Consider the following 16,222-nt stretch of genomic DNA (forward strand, 5'->3'; position numbering starts at 1 on the left):
GAAAAAGGAAATATCGTCACATGATAACTAGAGAGAAGCTTTCAGAGAGATTGCTGTCTGATGTGTGACTTCATCAAAGAGTTCCACCCTTCCAGTCTTGCAACTGTTTGGTAACACTGTTGTCGTGGATTCTGCAAAGTGATATTTGGGACCCCTTAGGTACCCATGGTCAAAAAGGAAATATCCTCACATAATAACTAGAGAGAAGCTTTCTGAGACATTGCTTTCGGATATGTGACTTCATGACACAGAGTTCCACCCTTCGATTCTTGGAACAGTTTGATAACACTGTTGTCGTGGATTCTGCAAAGTGATATTTGGGAGCTCATTGAGGGCTAAGGTGAAAAAGGAAACACCCTCAAATTAAAACTGGAAAGTAGAATTCTGAGATACTGCATTGCCATGTGTGAATGCAAGTCACAGAGTTACACGTTTCTTTTTAGTGGTCAGTTTGTTAACATTTTTCTGGAAATCTGCAATTAGATGCTTCATAGCGCTATGAAGCTTACCGTGACAAAGGAAATATTCTCAGATGAAAATTAGAAAGCAGCTTTCTGAGAAACTTCTTGGTGATGTGTGAATTCATCTCACAGAGTTACACTTAAGTTTCGTGGAGCAGTCCATTAACACTGTCTTTGAGCAACCTGAGAAGGGCTTCTTTGGATCGCATGGAGGCCTACGCTGATAAAGGAAATTTCATCAGTTCAAAACTTGCAAGAAGTTTTCTGGGAAACTTCTTTCTGATCAGTGAGTTCACCTCACAGACTTACAGCTTAGACGCCAGAAAGCAGTTTGCTAACACTCTTCTCGTGGAAACTGCAAAGTGATGTTTGGGATCCCATAGGGGCCCATGGTGAAAAAGGAAATATCCTCACATAATAATTAGAGAGAAGCTTTCTGAGATATTGTTTTCTGATGTGTGACTTCAACACACAGAGTTCCACCCTTCCCTTCGTGGAACAGTTTGCTAACACTGTTGTCATGGATTCTGCAACGTGATATTTCGGAGCCCATAGGGTCCCAGGGTGAAAAAGGAAGTATCCTCACATAAAAACAAGAGAGAAGCTTTCTGAGAGATTGCTTTCGGATATACGAGTTCATCACACAGAGATCCACCCTACTCTTCTTGGAACAGTTGGTTAACACTGTTGTCGTGGATCCTGCAAAGTGATATTTGGGAACACATTGAGGGCTTTGGTGAAAAAGGATATATCCTCAGATTAAAACTGGAAAGAAGCCTTCTGAGAAACTGCATTGCCATGTGTCAATGCAACTCACAGAGTTACACGTTTCTGTTCAGTGATCAGTTTGTTAACACAGTTTTCTGGAAATCTGCAATTAGATACTTCATATCACAATGAAGCTTACGGTGACAAATTAAATATCCTCACAAGAAAACTAGAAGGAAGCTTTCTTAGAAACTTCTTGGTGATGTGTGAATTCATCTCACAGGGTTACACTTAAGTTTCGTGGAGCAGTCCATTAACACTCTCTTTGAGAAACCAGACAAGTGCTTCTTTGGATCGCATTGAGGCCTACGCTGATAAAGGAAATTTCATCAGTTGAAAAAGTGAAAGAAGCTTTCTGAGAAACTTCTTTCGGATCAGTGAGTTCATCTCACAAACTTACAACTTAGACCTCATTAAGCAGTTTGCTAACACTCTTTTCATGGAAACTGCAAGGTGATATTTGGGAGCCCATAAGGACCCATGGAAAAAAGGAAATAACCTCACATAATAACTATAGAGAAGCTTTCTGAGAGATTGCTTTGTGATGTGTGAATTCATCACACAGATTTCCACCCTTCCCTTTCTGGAACACTTTGCTCACACTGTTGTCGTGGATTCTGCAAATCGATATTTGGGAGTCCATAGGGGCCCAGGGTGAAAAAGGAAGTATCCTCACATAATAACTAGAGAGAAGCTATCTGAGAGATTGCTTTCTGATGTGTGACTTCATCACACAGAGTTCCACCCTTTCATTCTTTGAACAGTTTGCTAACACTGTTGTCGTGGATTCTGCAAAGTGATATTTGGAGCCCGTAGGGGCCCATGGTGAAAAAGTATCAGTGATCAGTGAATATCCTCACATAATAACTAGAGAGAAGCTTTCTGAGAGATTGCTTTCTGATGTGTGATTTCATCACAGAGAATTCCACCCTTCTCGTCTTGGAAAACTTTCCTAACACAGTTGTCGTGGATTCTGCAAAGTGATATTTGGGAGCACATAGGGCCCATGGTGAAAAAGGAAGTATCCTCAGAGAATGACTAGAGAGAAGCTTTCTGAGAGATTGCTTTCTGATGTGCGACTTCATCACACAGAGTTCCAACCTTCCCTTCTTGGAACAGTTTGCTATCATTGTTGTCGTGGATTCTGCAAAGTGATATTTGGGAGCCCATAGAGGACCATGGTGAAAAAGGATAAGTGATCAGTGAATATCTTCACATAATAACTAGAGAGAAGCTTTCTGAGAGATGGCTTTCTGATGTGTGACTTCATCACACAGAATTCCACCCTACCATTCTTTTAAAAGTTTGCTAACACTGTTGTCGTGGATTCTGCAAAGTGATATTTGGGAGCCCATAGGTGGCAATGGTGAAAAAGGAAGTATCCTCACATAATAACTAGAGAGACACTTTGTGAGAGATTCCTTTCCGATGTTGACTTCATCACACAGAGTTCCCCCCTTCCCTTCTTGGAACAGTTTGCTAACACTGTTGTCGTGGATTCTGGAAAGTGATATTTGGGAGCTCATTGAGGGCTATGATGAAAAAGGAAATATCCTCAGATTAAAACTGGAAAGAAGCCTTCTTAGAAACTGCATTGCCATGTGTGAATGCAACTCACAGAGTTACACGTTTCTCTTCAGTGATAAGTTTGTTCACACAGTTTTCTTGAAATCTGCAATCAGATACTTCATAGCGCAATGAAGCTTACAGTGACAAAGGAAATATCCTCAGATGAAAACTAGAAAGAAGCTTTCCTAGAAACTTCTTGGCGATGTCTGAATTCATCTCACAGAGTTACACTTATGTTTCGTGGAGCAGTCCATTAACATTGTCTTTGAGGTACCTTAGAAGGGCTTATTGGATCGCGTTGAGGCCTACGCTGATAAAGGAAATTTCATCAGTTGAAAACCTGAAAGAAGCTTTCAGAGAAACTTCATTCTGATCAGTGAGTTCATCTCACAGACTTACAACTTAGACCTCATTAAGCAGTTTGCTAACACTCTTTTCATGGAACCTGCAAAGTGATATTTGGGAGCCCTAAGGGCCCATGGTGAAAAAGTCAATATCCTCAAATAATAACTACAGAGAAGGTTTCTGAGAGATTGCTTTCGGATATGTGACTTCATCACACAGAGATGCACCCTTCCCTTCTTGGAACAGTTTGCTAACACTGTTGTCGTGGATTCTGCAAAGTGTTATTTTGGAGCTCATTGAGGGCTATGGTGAAAAAGGAAATATCCTCAGATTAAAACTGGAAAGAAGCCTTGTGAGAAGATGCATTACCATGTGTGAATGCAACTCACAGGGTTACACGTTTCTCTTCATTGATCAGTTTGTTAACATTTTCTGGAAATCTGCAATTGGATACTTCGTAGTACAATGAAGCTTACGGTAACAAAGGGAATATCCTCAGATGAAAACTAGAAAGAAGATTTCGTAGAATCTTCTTGGTGATGTGTGAATTCATCTCACAGAGTTACACTTATGTTTCGTGGAGCAGTCCATTAACGCTGTCTTTGAGGAACCTGAGAAGGGCTTCCTTGGATCGCTATGAGGCCTACGCTGATAATGGAAATTTCATCAGTTCAAACGTGAAAGAAGCTTTCTGAGAAACTTCTTTCTGATCAGTGAGTTCATCTCACAGACTTACAACTTAGACCTCAGGAAGCAGTTTGCTAACCCTCTTTTCGTGGAAACTGCAAAGTGATATTTGGGAGCCCTTAGGCGCCCCTGGTGAAAAAGGAAGTATCCTCACATAATAACTAGAGAGAAGCTTTCTGAGAGATTGCTTTCTGATGTGTGACTTCATCACACAGAGTTCCACCCTTCCCTACTTGGAACAGTTTGCTAACACTGTTGTTGTGCATTCTGCAAAGTGGTATTTGGGAGCCCATTGAGGACTATGGTGAAAAAGGAAATATCCTCTGATGAAAACTGGAAAGAAGCCTTCTTTGAAACTGTTTTGCCATGTGGGATTGCAACTCACAGAGTTACACGTTTCTCTTCGGTGAGCAGTTTGTTAACACAGTTTTCTGGAAATCTGGAATTAGATACTTCATAGCGCAATGAAGCTTACGTTGACAAAGGACATATCCTCTGATGAAAACTAGAAATAAGCTTTCTGAGAAACTTCTTGGTGATGTGTGAAATCATCTCACAGAGTTACAATTATGTTTCGTGGAACCGTCCATTAACACTGTCTTTGAGAAATCTGAGAAGGGCTTCTTTGGATATCATTGAGGGCTACACAGCTAAAGGAAAATTCATCATTTCAAAACGTGAAAGAAAATTTCTGAGAAAGTACTTTCTGAACAGTGAGTTCATTAAACCGACTTACAACTTAGACCTCAGGAAGCAGTGTGCAAACACTATTTTCGTGGAAACTGCAAAGTGATATTTGGGAGCCAATAGGGGGCAATGATGAAATAGGAAATATCCTTACATAATAACTAGAGAGAAGCCTTCTGAGAGATTGCTTTCTGATGTGTGACTTCATCACACAGAGTTCCACCCTTCCCCTCTTGGAACAGTTGCTAACACTGTTGTCGTGGATTCTGCAAAGAGATATTTGGGAGCCAATAGGGGACCATGGTGAAAACGGAAGTATCCTCACATAATAACTAGAGAGAAGCTTTCTGAGAGATTGCTTTCCGATGTGTGACTTCATCACACAGAGTTCCACTCTTCCCTTCTTGGAACAGTTTGCTAACGCTGTTTTCGTGCATTCTGCAAAGTGATATTTGGGGGCCCATACGGCAACATGGTGAAAAAGGAAGTATCCTCACATAAAAACCAGAGAGAAGCTTTCTGAGAGATTGCTTTCGGATATGTGACTTCATCACACACAGTTCCACCCTTCCCTTCTTTTAACAGTTTGTTAACACTGTTGTCGTGGATTCTGCAAAGTGATATTTGGGAGCCCATAGGGGCCCAAGGTGAAAAAGGAAGTATCCTCACATAATAACTAGAGAGAAGCTTTCTGAGAGATTGCTTTGGGATATGTGACTTCATCACACAGAGTTCCACCCTTCCCTTCTTGGAACAGTTTGCTAAAACTGTTGTCTTGGATAGTGCAAAGTGATATTTGGTAGCTCATTGAGGGCAATGGTGGAAAAGGAAATATTCTCAGTTTAAAACTGGGAAGAAGCCTTTTGAAAAACTGCATTGCCATGTGTGAATGCAACTCACAGAGGTACACGTTTCTCTTCAGTGATCAGTTTGTTAACACAGTTTTATGGAAATCTGCAATTAGATACTTCATAGCGCAATGAAGCTTACGGTGACAAAGGAAATATCCTCAGATGAAAACTAGAAAGAATCTTTCTGAGACACTTCTTGGTCATGTGTGAATTCATCTCACTTAGTTACACTTATGTTTCATGGAGCGGTCCATTAACACTGTCTTTGAGGAACCTGTGAAGGGCTTCTTTGGATCGCATTGAGGCCTACGCTGATAAAAGAAATTTAATCAGTTGAAAACGTGAAAGAAGCTTTCTTAGAAACTTCTTTCGGATCAGATAGTTCATCTCACAGACTTACACATTAGACCTCAGGAAGCAGTTTGCTAACACTCTTGTCGTGGAAAATGCACAGTGATATTTGGGAGCCCATACGGGCCCATGTTGAAAAATGAAATATCCTCACATAATAACTAGAGAGAAGCTTTCTGAGAAATTGCTTTCTGACGGGCGACTTCATTACACAGAGTTTCACACTTTCTTTCTTGGAACAGTTTGCTAACACTGCTGTCGTGGATTCTGCAAAGTGATATTGGGGAGCCCTTAAGGGCGCATGGTGACAAAAGAAGTATCCTCACATAAGAACTAGGGAGAAAGTTTCTGAGAGATTGCTTTCCGACATGTGACTTCACCACACAGATTTCCACACTTCCGTTCTTGGAATAGTTTGCGAACGCGGTTGTCGTGGATTCTGCAAAGTGATATTTCGGAGCTCACTGAGGGCTATGGTGAAAAAGGAAATATCCTCAGAATAAAACGGGAAAGAAGCCTTCTGAGAAACTGCTTTGGAATGTGTCAATGCATCTCACATAGTTACACGTTTCTCTTCAGTGATCAGTTTGTTAACACAGTTTTCTGGAAATCTGTAATTAGATAGTTCATAGCGCAATGAAGCTTCAGGTGACAAAGGAAATATCCTCAAATGAAAACTAGAAGGAAGCTTTCTTAGAAACTTCTTGGTGACGTGTGAAGTCATCTCAAAGGGTTACACTTATGTTTCGTGGAGCAGTCCGTTAACACTGTCTTTGAGCAACCTGAGAAGGGCTTCTTTGGATCGCATTGAGGCCTACACTGGTAAAGGAAATTTCATCACTTCAAAACGTGAAAGAAGCTTTCTGAGAAACTTCTTTCTGAACACTGAGTTCATCTCAGAGAATTACACCTTAGTTCTCAGCAACCGGTTTGATAACACTTTTTCGTGGAAACTGCGAACTGATATTTGGGAGACCATAGGGGCCCATTGTGAAAAAGGAAATATCCTCACATAATAACTAGAGAGAAGCCTTTTGAGAGATTGCTTTATGATGCGTGACTTCATCACACAGAGTTAAAACCTTCCCTTCTTGGAACAGTTTGCTAACAATGTTGTCGTGAATTCTGCAAAGTGATATTTGGGATCTCATTAAGGGCTACGGTGAAAAAGGAAATATCCTCAGATTAAACCTGGTAAGAAGCCTTCTGAGAAACTGCATTGGCATGTGTGAATGCAACTCACAGAGTTACACGTTTCTCTTCAGTGATCAGTTTGTTAACACAGTCTTCTGGAAATCTGCTATTAGAAACTTCATAGCGCAATGAAGCTTCAGGTGACAAAGGAAATATCCTCAAATGAAAACTAGAAAGAAGCTTTCTGAGAAACTTCTTGGTGATGTGTGAATTCATCTCACAGGGTTACACTTATGTTTCGAAAAGCAGTCCATTAACACTATCTTTGAGGAACCTGAGAAGGGCTTCTTTGGATCGCACTGAGGCCTGCGCTGATAAAGGAAATTTCATCAGTTCAAAAAGGAAAGAAGCTTTCTGAGAAACTTCCTCCTGATGAGTGAGTTCATCTCACAGACTTACAACTTAGACCTCAGGAAGCAGTTTGCTAACAGTCTTTTCGTCGAAACTGTAAAGTGATATTTAGGAGCACATAGGGGCCAATGTTGAAAAAGGAAATATCCTCACATAATAACTAGAGAGAAGATCTGAGAGATTACCTTCTGATGTGTGAGTTCATCACACAAAGTTCCACCCTTCCCTTCTTGGAACAGTTTGCTAAAACTGTTGTCGTGTATTCTGCAAAGTGATATTTGGGAGACCATAGGGGCCCATGGTAAAAAAGGAGGTATCCTCACATAAAAACTAGAGAGAAGCTTTCTGAGCGATTGCTTTTTGATACGTGCCTTCACCACACAGAGTTCCACTCTCCCTTCCTGGAACCGTTAGCTAACACTGTTGTCGCGGATTCTGCAAAGTCTTATTTGGAAGCCCATGGAGGGGTATGGTGAAATAGGAAATATCCTCAGATTAAAACTGGAAAGAAGCATTCTGAAAAACTACATTGCCATGTGTGAATGCTACTCACAGAATTATACGTTTCCCTTCAGTGATCAGTTGGTTAACACAGTTTTCTGGAAATCTGCAATTAGATACTTCATTGCGCAATGAAGCTTTCGGTGACAAAGGAAATATCCTCAGATGGAAATTAGAAAAAAGCTTTCTTAGAAACTTCTTAGTGATGTGTGATTTCATCTCTCAGAGTTTCATTTATGATTCGTGGAGCCGTCCATTAACACTGTCTTTGAGGAACATGAGAAGGGATTCTTTGTGTCGCATTGAGGCCTACGCTGGTAAAGGATATTTCATCATTTCAAAACGTGAAAGAAGCTTTGTGAGAAACTTCTTTCTGATCAGTGAGTTCATGTCACAGACTTACAACCTAGACCTCAGGAAGCGGTTTGCTAACACTCTTTTCGTGGAAACTGCAAAGTGATATTTTTGAGTCCTCAGGGGCCCATGGTGAAAAAGGAAGTATCCTCACATAAATACCAGAGAAAAGCTTTTTGAGAGATTGCTTTCTGATGTGTGACTTCATCACACAGAGTTCCACCCATCCCTTCTTGGAACAGTTTGCTAACACCGTTGTCGTGGATTCTGCAAAGTGATATTTGGGAGCCCATAGGGGCACATGGTGAAAAAGGAAGTATCCTCACATAAATACTAGAGAGAAGCTTTCTGACAGATTGCTTTATGATGTGTGACTTCATTACACAGGGTTCCACACTTCCCTTCTTGGAAGAGTTTGCTAACCCTGTTGTCGACGATTCTGCAAAGTGATATATGGGAGCTCATTGAGGGCTATGGTGAAAAAGTAAATATCATGAGATTAAAACTAGAAAGAAGCCTTCTGAGAAACTGCATTGCCATGTTTGAATGCAACTCACAGAGTTAAACGTATCTCTTCAGTGATCAGTTTGTTAACACACTTTTCTGGAAATCTGCAATTAGATATTTCATAGTGCAATGAAGCTTACGGTGACAAAGGAAATATCCTCAGATGAAAACGAGAAAAAGCTTTCGTAGAATATTCTTGGTGATGTGTGAATTCATCTCACAGAGTTACCCTTATGTTACGTGGAGCAGTCCATTAACACTGTCTTTGAGGAACCTGAGAAGGGCTTCTTTGGATCGCATTGAGGCCTACGCAGATAAAGGAAATTTCATCAGTTCAAAACGTGAAAGAACCTTTCTGAGAACCTTCTTTCTGATCAGTGAGTTCATCTCACAGACTTACAACTTGGACCTCAGGAAGCAGTTTGCTAACAATTTTTTCGTGGAAACTGCAAACTGTTATTTGGGAGCCCATAGGGCCCATGTGAAAAAGGAAGCATCCTCACATAAAAACGAGAGAGAAGCTTTCTGAGAGTGCTTTCTGATGTGTGACTTCATCACACAGAGTTCCACTTCCTTCTTTGAAACAGTTTTCTAACACTTGTCGTGGATCTGCAAGGTGATATTTGGAGCCCATAGGGGCCCATGTGAAAAGTATCAGATCAGTGAATATCCTCACATAATAACTAGAGAAGCTTTCTGAGAGATTGCTTCTGATGTGTGATTTCATCACAGAATTCCACCCTTCGTCTTGGAAAATTGTAACACAGTGTCGTGGATTCTGCAAAGTGATATTTGGGAGCACATAGGGCCCATGGTGAAAAAGGAAGTATCCTCAGAGAATGACTAGAGAGAAGCTTTCTGAGAGATTGCTTTCTGATGTGCGACTTCATCACACAGAGTTCCAACCTTCCCTTCTTGGAACAGTTTGCTATCATTGTTGTCGTGGATTCTGCAAAGTGATATTTGGGAGCCCATAGAGGACCATGCTGAAAAAGGATAAGTGATCAGTGAATATCTTCACATAATAACTAGAGAGAGGCTTTCTGAGAGATTGCTTTCTGATGTGTGACTTCATCACACAGAATTCCACCCTACCATTCTTGGAAAAGTTTGCTAACACTGTTGTCGTGGATTCTGCAAAGTGATATTTGGGAGCCCATAGGTGGCAATGGTGAAAAAGGAAGTATCCTCACATAATAACTAGAGAGACACTTTCTGAGAGATTCCTTTCCGATGTTGACTTCATCACACAGAGTTCCCCCCTTCCCTTCTTGGAACAGTTTGCTAACACTGTTGTCGTGGATTCTGGAAAGTGATATTTGGGAGCTCATTGAGGGCTATGGTGAAAAAGGAAATATCCTCAGATTAAAACTGGAAAGAAGCCTTCTAAGAAACTGCATAGCCATGTGTCAATGCAACTCACAGCGTTACACGTTTCTCTTCACTGATCAGTTTGTTAACACACTTTTCTGGAAATCTGCAATTAGATACTTCATAGCGCAATGAAGCTTACGGGGACAAAGGAAACATCCTCAGATGATAACTAAAAAGAAGCTTTCTTAGAAACTTCTTGGTGATGTGTGAATTCATCTCACAGAGTTACACTTATGTTTCGTGGAGCAGTCCATTAACGCTGTCTTTGGGGAACCTGAGAAGGGCTTCTTTGGATCGCATTGAGGCCTACGCTGATAAGGGAAATTTCTTCAGTTCAAAACGTGAAAGAAGCTTTCTGAGAAACTTCTTTCTGATCAGTGAGTTCATCTCACAGACTTACAACTTAGACCTCAGGAAGCAGTTTGCTAACACTCGTTTCGTGGAAACTGCAATGTGATATTTGGGAGCCCCGAGGGGCCCATGGTGAAAATGGATATATCCTCACATAATAAGTAGAGAGAAGCTTTCTGAGAGATTGCTTTCTGATGTGTAACTTCATCCCACAGATTTTCCAACCTTCCCTTATTGGAACAGTTTGCTAACACTGTTGTCGTGGATTCTGCAAAGTGACATTTGGGAGCCCATAGGGGCCCATGGTGAAAAAGGAAGTATCCTCACATAAAAACTAGGGAGAAGCTTTCTGAGAGATTGCTATCTGATGTGTGACTTCATCATACAGAGTTCCACCATTCCCTTCTTGGAACAGTTTGCTAACACTGTTGTCGTGGATTCTGGAAAGTGATATTTGGGAGCTCTTTGAGAACTATGGTGAAAAAGGAAATATCCTCAGATGAAAACTAGAAAGAAGCTTTCTGAGAAACTTCTTGGTGATGTGAGAATTCATCTAACAGAGTTACTCTTATGTTTCATGGAGCAGTCCATTAACATTGTCTTTGAGGTACCTGAGAAGGGCTTCTTTGGATCACATTGAGGCCTACGTTGATAAAGGAAATCTCATCAGTTCAAATCGTGAAAGAAACTTTCTGAGAAACTGCTTTCTGAAGAGTGAGTTCATCTCACAGACTTACAACTTAGACCTCAGGATGCAGTTTGCTAACACTATTTTCGTGGATTCTGCAAAGTGTTATGTGGGAGCCCATAGGTGCCCATGGTGAAACAGGAAGTATCCTCAGATAAATACTAGAGAGAAGCTTTCTGAGGGATTGCTTTGTGATGTGTGACTTCATCACACAGAGTTCCACCCTTCCCTTCTTGGAAGAGTTTGCTAACCCTGTTGTCGTGGATTCTGCAAAGTGATATATGGGAGCTCATTGAGGGCTATGGTGAAAAAGGAAATATCCTCAGATTAAAACTGGAAAGAAGCCTTCTGAGAAACTGCATTGCCATATGTGAATGCAACTCACAGAGTTACACGTTTCTCTTCAGTGATCAGTTTGTTAACACAGTTTTCTGGAAATCTGCAATTAGATACTTCATAGCTCTATGAAGCTTTCGGTGACAAAGGAACTATCCTCAGATGAAAACAAGAAACAAACTTTCTTAGAAACTTCTTGGGGCAGAGCAAGATGGCTGAATAGGAATAGCTTCTGTCTCCATCTCCCAGCGCGAGCGACACAGAAGACCGGTGATTTCTGCATTTTCAACTGAGGTACTGGGATCATCTCACTAGGGAGTGCCGGAAAATCGGTGCTGGTAAGCCTCTGCAGCCTGACCAGCGTAAGCTGAAGCAGGGCGAGGCATCGCCTCACCTGGAAGCCAAGGGGGAAGGGAATCCGTTTTCCTAGCCAGGGGAACTGAGACACACAACACCTGGAAAATCGGGTAAATCCCACCCCAATACTGCGCTTTAAGTAGACAGGCACACCAGGAGAATATATCCCACACCTGGCCGGGAGGGTCCCACGCCCACGGAGCCTCCCTCACTGCTAACACAGCAGTCTGCAGCTATCTATCCGCAAGGCAGAAGCGAGGCTGAGGGAGGGGCGCCCGCCATTGCTGAGGCTTAAGTAGGTAAACGAAGCCGCTGGGAAGCTCGAACTGGGTGGAGCTCACAGCAGCTCAAGGAAGCCTGCCTGTCTCTGTAGTCTCCACCTCTGGGGACAGCGCACAGCTGAAGACCAACAGGGGAAGCAGCTGGGGCCGGTGCAGACGCCAACGACTCTGTCTGACAGCTTTGGGGAGAGCCGTGGATCTCCCAACGCGGAGGTGGAGATCTGAGAACGGACAGACTGCCTGCTCAGGTGGGTCCCTGACCCCTGAGTAGCCTAGCTGGGAGTCATCCCCCACTAGGGGCAGTCTGACACCCCACACCTCACAGGGTGGAGTACACCCCTGAGAGGAAACTTCCAAAGGAAGAATCACACAGGTACACTCGCTGTTCAGCAATATTCTATCTCCGGCAACCTCTGCTGCTGATACCCAGGCAAACAAGGTCTGGAGTGGACCTCAAGCAATCTCTAACAGAACAACAGACAGTCCTTCTGACTGTCAGAAGCAAAACTATCAAACAGGAAGGACACCTATACCAAAACCCCATCAGTACGTCACCATCATCAAAGGCCAGAGACAGATAAACCACAAAGATGGGGAAGAAGTAGGGCAGAAAAGCTGGAAATTCAGAAAATAAGAGCGCATCTCCCCCTGAAAAGGAGCGCATCCCATCGCCAGCAACGGATCAAAGCTGGTCAGAGAATGACTTTGACGAGATGAGAGAAGAAGGCTTCAGTCCATCAAACTTCTCAGAGCTAAAGGAGGAATTACGTACCCAGGGCAAAGAAACTAAAAATCTTGAAAAAAGAGTGGAAGAATTGACAGGTAGACTAATTAATGCAGAGAAGATCATAAACGAAATGACAGAGATGAAAACCATGACACGAGAAATACGTGACAAATGCACAAGCTTCAGTAACCGACTCGATCAACTGGAAGAAAGAGTATCAGCGATTGAGGATCAAATGAATGAAATGAAGCGAAAAGAGAAACCAAAAGAAAAAAGAAGAAAAAGAAATGAACAAAGCCTGGAAGAAGTATGGGATTATGTAAAAAGTCCAAATCTACGTCTGATTGGGGTGCCTGAAAGTGAGGGGGAAAATGGAACCAAGTTGGAAAACACTCTTCAGGATATCATCCAGGAGAACTTCCCTAACCTAGTAGGGCAGGCCAACATTCAAATTCAGGAAATACAGAGAACGCCACAAAGATACTCCTCCAGAAGAGCAACTCCAAGACACATAATTGCCAGATTCACCAAAGTGGAAATGAAGGAAAAAATCTTAAGGGCAGCCAGAGAGAAAGGTCGGGTTACCCACAAAGGGAAGCCCATCAGACTAACAGCAGATCTCTCGGCAGAAACTCTCCAAGCCAGAAGAGAGTGGGGGCCAATATTCAACGTTCTTAAAGAAAAGAATTTTAAACCCAGAATTTCATATCCAGCCAAACTAAGTTCCATAAGTGAAGGAGAAATAAAATCCTTTACAGATAAGCAAATGCTTAGAGATTTTGTCACCACCAGGCCTGCCTTACAAGAGACCCTGAAGGAAGCCCTAAACATGGAAAGGAACAACCAGTACCAGCCATTGTAAAAACATGTCAAAATGTAAAGACCATCGAGGCTAGGAAGAAACTGCATCAACTAACGAGCAAAATAACCAGTTGATATCATAATGACAGGATCAAGTTCACACATAACAATATTAACCTTAAATGTTAATGGACTAAATGCTCCAATTAAAAGACACAGACTGTCAGACTGGATAAAGAGTCAAGACCCATCAGTCTGCTGTATTCAGGAGACCCATCTCACATGCAGAGACAGACATAGGCTAAAAATAAAGGGACGAAGGAAGATCTACCAAGCAAATGGAGAACAAGAAAGAGCAGGGGTTGCAATCCTAGTCTCTGATAAAACAGACTTTAAACCATCAAAGATCCAAAGAGACAAAGAAGGCCATTACATAATGGTAAAGGGATCAATTCAACAGGAAGAGCTAACCCTCCTAAATATATATGCACCCAGTACAGGAGCACCCAGATTCATAAAGCAAGTCCTTAGAGACTTACAAAGAGACTTAGACTCCCATACAATAATAATGGGAGACTTCAACACTCCACTGTCAACATTAGACAGATCAACGAGACAGAAAGTTAACAAGGATATCCAGGAATTGAACTCATCTCTGCACCAAGCGGACCTAATAGACATCTATAGAACTCTCCACCCCAAATCAACAGAATATACATTCTTCTCAGCACCACATCGCACTTATTCCAAAATTGACCACATAATTGGAAGTAAAGCACTCCTCAGCAAATGTAAAAGAACAGAAATTATAACAAACTGTCTCTCAGACCACAGTGCAATCAAACTACAACTCAGGACTAAGAAACTCAATCAAAACCGCTCAACTACATGGAAACTGAACAACCTGCTCCTGCATGACTACTGGGTACATGACGAAATGAAAGCAGAAATAAAGATGTTCTTTGAAACCAATGAGAACAAAGATACAACATACCAGAATCTCTGGGACACATGTAAAGCAGTGTGTAGAGGGAAATTTATAGCACTAAATGCCCACAAGAGAAAGCAGGAAAGATCTAAAATTGACACTCTAACATCACAATTAAAAGAACTAGAGAGACAAGAGCAAACACATTCAAAAACTAGCAGAAGGCAAAAAATAACTAAGATCAGAGCAGAACTGAAGGAGATAGAGACACAAAAAACCCTCCAAAAATCAATGAATCCAGGAGTTGGTTTTTTGAAAAGATCAACAAAATTGACAGACCGCTAGCAAGACTAATAAAGAAGAAAAGAGAGAGGAATCAAATAGACGCAATAAAAAATGATAAAGGGGATATCACCACCGACCCCACAGAAATACAAACAACCATCAGAGAATACTATAAACGCCTTTACGCAAATCAACTAGAAAATCTAGAAGAAATGGATAATTTCCTGGACACTAACACTCTCCCAAGACTAAACCAGGAAGAACTGGAATTCCTGAATAGACCAATAGCAGGCTATGAAATTGAGGCAACAATTAATAGCTTACCCACCAAAAAAAGTCCAGGACCAGATGGATTCACAGCTGAATTCTACCAGAGGTACAAGGAGGAGCTGGTACCATTCCTTCTGAAACTATTCCAATCAATAGAAATAGAGGGAATCCTCCCGAACTCATTGTATGAGGCCAACATCATCCTGATACCAAAGCCTGGCAGAGACACAACAAAAAAAGAGAATTTTAGACCAATATCCCTGATGAACATCGATGCAAAAATTCTCAATAAAATACTGGCAAACCGGATTCAGCAGCACATCAGAAAGCTTATCCACCGAGATCAAGTGGGCTTCATCCCCGGGATGCAAGGCTGGTTCACATTCGCAAATCAATAAACGTAATCCAGCATATAAACAGAACCAAAGACAAGAACCACATGATTATCTCAATAGATGCAGAAAAGGCTTTTGACAAAATTCAACAGCCCTTCATGCTAAAAACGCTCAATAAATTCGGTATTGATGGAACGTACCTCAAAATAATAAGAGCTATTTATGAAAATCCCAAAGGTAATATCATTCTGAATGGGCAAAAACTGGAAAAATTCCCTTTGAAAACTGGCACAAGACAGGGATGCCCTCTCTCACCACTCCTATTCAACATGGTCTTGGAAGTTCTGGCTAGGGCAATCAGGCAAGAGAAAGAAATCAAGGGTATCCAGTTAGGAAACGAAGAAGTCAAATTGTCCCTGTTTGCAGATGACATGATTGTATATTTAGAAAACCCCATTGTCTCAGCCCAAAATCTCCTTAAGCTGATAAGCAACTTCAGCAAAGTCTCAGGATACAAAATTAATGTGCAAAAATCACAAGCATTCTTATACACCAGTAACAGACAAGCAGAGAGCCAAATCAGGAATGAACTTCCATTCACAATTGCTTCAAAGAGAATCAAATACCTAGGAATCCAGCTTACAAGGGATGTAAAGGACCTCTTCAAGGAGAACTACAAACCACTGCTCAGTGAAATCAAAGAGGACACAAACAAATGGAAGAACATACCATGCTCATGGATAGGAAGAATCAATATCGTGAAAATGGCCATACTCCCCAAGGTGATTTATAGATTCAATGCCATCCCCATCAAGCTACCAATGAGTTTCTTCACAGAATTGGAAAAAACTGCTTTAAAGTTC

This window comes from Rhinopithecus roxellana, chromosome 20, assembly GCF_007565055.1.
Source record: "Rhinopithecus roxellana isolate Shanxi Qingling chromosome 20, ASM756505v1, whole genome shotgun sequence".
In the NCBI taxonomy this organism is placed as follows: domain Eukaryota; kingdom Metazoa; phylum Chordata; class Mammalia; order Primates; family Cercopithecidae; genus Rhinopithecus; species Rhinopithecus roxellana.